Consider the following 6,766-nt stretch of genomic DNA (forward strand, 5'->3'; position numbering starts at 1 on the left):
GTAGTTTGCCCCCGGTGATGCGTTGTGCAGACCTCACCACCCTCTGGAGAGCCTTGTGGGCGGTGCAGTTGCCATACCAGGCGGTGATACAGCCCGACAGATGCTCTCAATTGTGCTTCTGTAAAAGTGTGTGAGGGATTTAGGTGACACGCCAAATTTCTTCAGCTTCCTGAGGTTGAAGAGGCGCTGTTGCGCCTTCTTCACCACACTGTCTGTGTGGGTGGACCATTTCAGTTTGTCTGTGATGTGTATGCCGAGGAACTTAAAACTTTCCACCTTCTCCACTGCTGTCCCATTGATGTGGATAGGGGGCTGCTCCCTCTGCTGTTTTCTGATCATCTCCTTTGTTTTGTTGACGTTGAGTGAGAGGTTATTTTCCTGACACCAGTCTCAACGTTGTTGGTAATCAAGACTACTACTGTTGTGTCGTCTGCAAACTTGATGATTGAGTTGGAGGCGTGCATGGCCATGCAGTCATGGGTGAACAAGCAGTACAGGAGGGGCTAAGCACGCACCATTGTGTTGAGGATCAGCGAAGTGGAGCTGTTGTTTCCTTCACCACCCGTCAGGAAGTCCAGGACCCAATTGCACAGGGTTGAGACCCAGGGCCTCAAGCTTAATGATAACCTTGGAGGGTATTATGGTGTTGAATGCTGAGCTGTAGCCAATGAATAGCAATCTTACATAGGTATTGCAGTGTGATGACGATAGCATCGTCAGTGGACCTGTTGGGGCGGTAAGCAAATTGAAGTGGGTTTAGGGTGACAGGTAAGGTGGAGGTGATATGATCCTTGACTAGTCTCTCAAAGCACTTCATGATGACAGAAGTGAGTGCTACGGGCGATCATTAGTTCAGTTACCTTTGCCTTGTTGGGTACAGGAATAATGTTGGCCATCTTGAAGCAGACTGGGACAGGGAGAGATCGAATATGTCCGTAAACACACCAGTCAGCTGGTCTGCACAACGCGGCTGGGCCGGCAGCCTTGCGAGGGTTTATGTTTAAATGTCTTACATCGGCCGCGGAGAAGGAGGGCACAAAGCCCTTGTTAGCGGGCCGCGTCGGTGCTACTGTATTATCCTCAAAGCTGACATAGAAGGCGTTTAGTTTGTCTGGAAGCAAGATGTCGGTGTCCGTGACGTGGCTGGTTTTCCTTTTGTTGTCCGTGCTTGTCTGTAAACCCTACCACTTACGTCTCATATCTGAGCCGTTGAATTGCGAATCCACTTTGTATATATACTGACATTTCGCTTGTTTGTTTGCCGCACACACAAAGTAAGTGATTCAGACAGACACGCTCGATAGTTGTGGAGAGTGATGGCTCCTGAGTGGATGAAGAGACAGGTGACAAAGGTCAACAATGGTCTCACACTTACGTGACATGCGGTTTAGCTGTAACACATGACACAGCTATGTTGGAGCCATGATGGACCCATGCTTTGTCGAGACCGAGAGAGAGAGAGATGCTCAACCTGCTGGTGTCATGTGAGAGATTAGCCATCATCATCATCACACACACCCAAAGGTGACTGGACACTCATTCTCTTCCTCTCGTCCTTCAGCCTCCCCCTCCATCTCTACTCTTCATCTCATTCCCTTTTTTTCTCACCGACCATGACTGTGTAGGATCTTGCTCTCAACGTATCCAAATGCCATTGGCTCTACTTATCCCAAGGCAAACATTTTGACTACAGTATACAGCTTCAAGGATGTACCTTCATGATAGGTTTAGCACCTCATATTGAAGCTTATAGAGACCGCAACGGATGTATAGAACAATCTTAAAATTCTGTACTTTGGTTTAGGTACTAGCATTATGAAACCTCTAAAGTTTTGTTCACAGTGCAGGCCTTAATACTGCTCAAATCAGTTTTTTTTCCAAATCTGTTTTGGAATACTGTTAAGTTATAATATACATCAAGTTATAAGTGACACAATCGTATTTGTGTGTGTTCAGAAAGCAGTCATTTGCTGAAATGGCTAGGCTAGTTGTCATAGTAATGCCAGGTGTGTTATCAGTGGTTTAGGCTGATTGGTGTTAGTGCTCATGCTTCCTACCATGTAGAAGTTATGTAGCAAATTAAGGTGACAACAACGCCTGGCATGGATGTTTCCCAGTTGTTTTGAATGTTCACAATCATAGTGTAAGAACACTTTTAAAGCCCCAAAGGACGAGATTATCTAACTTTCAAAACAAGTCCTTTTTAGCTAGCCACAACAGTCAACTGGCTAGCTAGGTAGCTGTTTAGCTTTCTAGCACATTCACTAATGTGTTTGTGAACAACTAACAAACTAGTTAGCAATTAACAAGCTAGTTAGCTTCTTGTCAAACTGTCAACAGAGTAGCTAGCAAGCAACAGGATATGCCAAATAACAGTCTAAAAATCACTTGAAGGCAAATAAATCAGATTTGACTGTTCAGACACAACCACGTGGCCAGGATGCAGATTTTCCCCCATGTTTGAGGATTAGTGTGGGGAGGTAATGTTGCATATCTTCACCATCTGGGGGAGGCACGTCGGGAAGTCGAGGACCCAGTTGTATAGGGAGGATTTCAGACCCAGGGCCGTGAGCTTTTTAATGAGCTTATAGGGCACTATGGTATTGAAGGCCGAGCTGCTATAGTCGATGAACAGCATCCTCACATATGCATTATTTTTGTCCAGGTGGGTAAGGGCAGTGTGTAGTGCAATGGCGATTGCGTTGTACGTGCATCAGTCAGGGCAGTAGACGAATTGGAGAGGGTCGAGTTTGTTGGGGAGGGAGGAGGTAATATTGTCTGTGACTAGCCTCTCGAAGATGTGACACACATCACACATGATGTGTGCTACTGGTTGGTTGTCGTTCAGTTACTTTCCCTTTCCTGGGCATAGGGATGATAGTGGACATCTTGAAGCAGGTGGGTATAGAGGCCTGAGCTAGAGAGAGATTGAAAATGTCAGAGAACACAACAGCTGGTCTGCACAATCTCCGAGGGTACGGCTAGAGATGACATCTGGGCCGGCAGCCTTGCGAGAGTTAACACGTTTGAATGACTTACATACTGTATGTCCTCAGTGGAGACTGTGAGTGTGTAGCCCACATTGTCATCTGGGGCTCTCCTCAGCAGCTCAGGGTCATTGTGCTCGAATCTTGAGAAAAAGGTGTTTAGCTCGCCCGGCAGGGTGGCGTTGGTGAACGTGATGTGGCTGGCTTTCTTTTTGTAATTTGTGATCATTAGGAGCCCCTGTCACATATGCCTTGTGTCCGACCCGCTGAATTGCTCCACTTTGTCTCCATACTTGAGCAATCTGCGCCATCTTGATCAATCTGTGCCAGTCATATTTCCGAAAGTTATACTATTGTCCCCAGTCACCCTGTTTGTAAGCAGCATCTCTCTCTTTGTTTTCCTACAAGGCTGTTATCAATCCAAGGTTTCAGGAAAGTTTTGAAAGTATCGGTATCACATCATCTATGCATTTTGACTGAGTCGGCGTATTCATTGACATTGTCTCCAGAGGTGACCCGGAACATATCCCAGTCCACTTGATCAGAACAGTCTTGGAGCGTGAATTCTGATTGGTTGGACCAAAGCTGTACAGACCTGACCACTGGAACTTCCTTCTAGAAGCAAGATGGAAGATGGAGTCATGGTGGGATTTTCCGAAAGAAGGACTGGAGAGAGCCTTATGCCCATGTCGAAAAGGTGTGTAGCAGTGGCCAAGAGTAGAATTTCCCTTAGTTAGACAATCGATGTGTTGGTAATAATTTGGGAGCACGGTTCTCAAATACATTTTTTAAAGTCTCCCTCAACAATGAGCGCTGCCTCCGGGAATACTGTCTCCAGTTTGTTCAGGGTCCAATGAAGATCTTTGAGAGACTTTTTGGTGTTGGCTTGGGGCGGGATGTACACAGCAATGGCAACAATGCCTGTGAACTCTTTCCAAAGATAAAGAGGATAATATTTTTGACCAAGTATTCCAAGTCGGGTGAACAGAAGCTCGCAAGTTCCTGTATATTTCCCTTGTCGCACCATGTGTTGTTGGTCATAAAGCAGAGCCCACCACCCTTGGTCTTGCCATAGAGAGTTCGCTTTCTAACCGCTCGAAAAACTGTAAAACCTGCTGGTTGTATATAATGTCTGATGTCAGAGAAAAGCCAAGTCTCAGAGAAACAGAGTATGTTTCAGTATATGATGCCCCTCTGGAAGGACATCCTCGCTTTCAGTTTGTCAAGTTTGTTCACGAATCACTGAACATTGGCGAGTAGTATGCTCGGTAATGGAGGACGGGTCGCCCGGAGTCTTAATCTCACTAAGACCCTGCTACATCTGTCTCGGTCGGTGTCTTTGCTTCCTACTCTCTGGTAGGACTCCAAAGCAGCTTGGCTCCTCACTTAGTTTAATACAGTGACAACTAAAAGATACCAAAAACAATTTAGTCCAATCAACATAAGATAAATACACTATTTATACAAAGAATGTGGACACAACCTTCAAATGAGTGGATTCGGCTATTTCAGTCGCACAGTTGCTGACAGGTATATGAAATTGAGCACACGGCCATGCAATCTCCATAGTCAAACATTGGCAGTTGAATGACCTTACTGAAGAGCTCAGTGACTGGCACCGTCATAGGATGTCACCTTTCCATCAAGTCAGTTTGTCAAATTTCTGCCCTGCTAGAGCTGTCCTGGTCAACAGTAAGTGCTGTATTGTGAAGTTGTCTAGGAGCAACAACAGAACGAGACCACCGAGTGCTGAAGCGTGTGGCGAGTAAAAATCGTCTCTCCTCGGTTGCAAAACTCACTACCAAGTTTCAAACTGCCTCTGGAAGCAACGTCAGCACAATAACTGTTGATCGGAGCTTCATGAAATCGGTTTCCATGGGTGAGCAGCCGCACACAATCCTTAGTTCACCATGCGCAATGCCAAGCGTTGGCTGGAGTGGTGTAAAGCTCGCCGCCATTGGGATCTGGAGGAGTGGAAAAGCGTTCTCTGCAGTGATGAATTACTCCTCACCATCTGACAGTCCAACGGACTAATCTGGGTCTGGCGGATGCCAGGAGAACGCTACCTGACCCGATGCATAGTGCCAACTGTAAAGTTTGGTGGAGGAGAAATATGGTCGGGCTGTTTTTCATGGTTCGGGCTAGGCCCCTTAGTTCCAATGAAGGGAAATCTTAACGATACAGCATACAATGACATTCTATTCGATTCTGTGCTTCCAACTTTATGGCCACAGTTTGGGGAAGGCCCTTTCCTGATTCAGCATGACAATGCCCCAGTGTACAAAGCGAGGTCCATACTGAAATGGTTTGTCGAGATCGATGTGGAAGTACTTGAGTGGTCTGCACATAGTCCTGACCTCAACCCCATCGAACACCTTTGGGATGAATTGTTAACACCGACTGAGAGCCAGGCCTAATCGGCCAACATCAGTGCCCGACCTCACTAATGCTCTTGTGGCTGAATGGAAGCAAGACCTTGCAGCAATGTTCCAACATCTCGTGGAAAGCCTTCCCAGAAGGTGGATGCTGTTATTGCAGCAAAGGGGGGACCAAGTCCATATTAATCCCCATGATTTTGGAATGAGATGTAGTTACATATTGAACTTCCATCCTCTCAGGCCAGGGACACAATGTATGAATTTATGGTTGGATCAGAATTGTTGTTATATTCATTGGCCAGAGAATTAAGTAAAACCACAAGTCCACATTGCTATCTCCATCCATGGCCAATTCAGGAAGGGATTATTTTAGCTAACAAGCTAGCCACCGGAGTACAACAACACAACGAGATGACAATGACATTTTTTAAATCTAAATTATGTTCTCCTTTTGATGTGATGTGATTGGTGTGAAGCCAAATCCAAACAGGCTTCCCATTACATGTTTTTTTTGGGGTGCGTCAGGACCATTCACAGTTGCGCTCACTCAGATTAGCTCAATGCTGATTAGCTTTAAAAAAATATATATTATCAAGAAAGACAAATGCTCACTGGCTTCCCTTGCATTCAATGCTAGAGGCGGCAACAATGTCATACTCTTTATGACCAGACAGTATCAGATCGCTACACATACTGAGAAAGTGGTGGCTGTTTCATTCACTCGGATGCTTTCTCTAGTGAGAATCATTCAGCCTCTTGCAAATTGAAGGAAAATTATGAAATACAAGGAGAAGAACGATACATTATTTTTGTCTTTTTTTCTTGGTAACTTTTTGGGGGGAAGCCTGGCTTCCCTTGGCATCCATGAATACACTGACCCCTGCTCATAACTGTCCTGTAAGATAGGGTTTCCCAAACTCGGTTAGGGCATTCATACTTCTTGCACTTCGTGGAGCAGAGCTGTTGTATAGTAAGTTAGATTGTCTTTATACAGGACCTCCCGCCCCCACCTACCGTCAATGCATCATGTCAATGTGGAGCCATACGGAGCTCTCCACATTGTTACACAATTTGGGAGGCGCATGGTGATGCGGTACAGAACTGTATTTGGCCTCAGCAACCCTCCGGAGGTCGGCGCAAGCATAAATTGGCTTTAACCAGCTGTAACCATAACCGGCTGTAGGCGCTGATCTTGAGGGTCAGTAGAGTTTACAGGTGGGAGACTCAATACAAGAGGTACATGGAGCTATAACATCACTGTCATGGGTCAGTGGAAGAAAAGGGGTTAGCAAGGCCTGAGAGAGAAGGGAGCAGAGGGAGAGACACAGTAACTGACAGCTAATGTAGATGGGTAAACGGAGGTCAAGAAAATGGAGTTGGGGAAGGGGTGTCACTCCCTCT

This window comes from Oncorhynchus gorbuscha, linkage group LG06 (assembly GCF_021184085.1).
Source record: "Oncorhynchus gorbuscha isolate QuinsamMale2020 ecotype Even-year linkage group LG06, OgorEven_v1.0, whole genome shotgun sequence".
Taxonomy (NCBI): domain Eukaryota; kingdom Metazoa; phylum Chordata; class Actinopteri; order Salmoniformes; family Salmonidae; genus Oncorhynchus; species Oncorhynchus gorbuscha.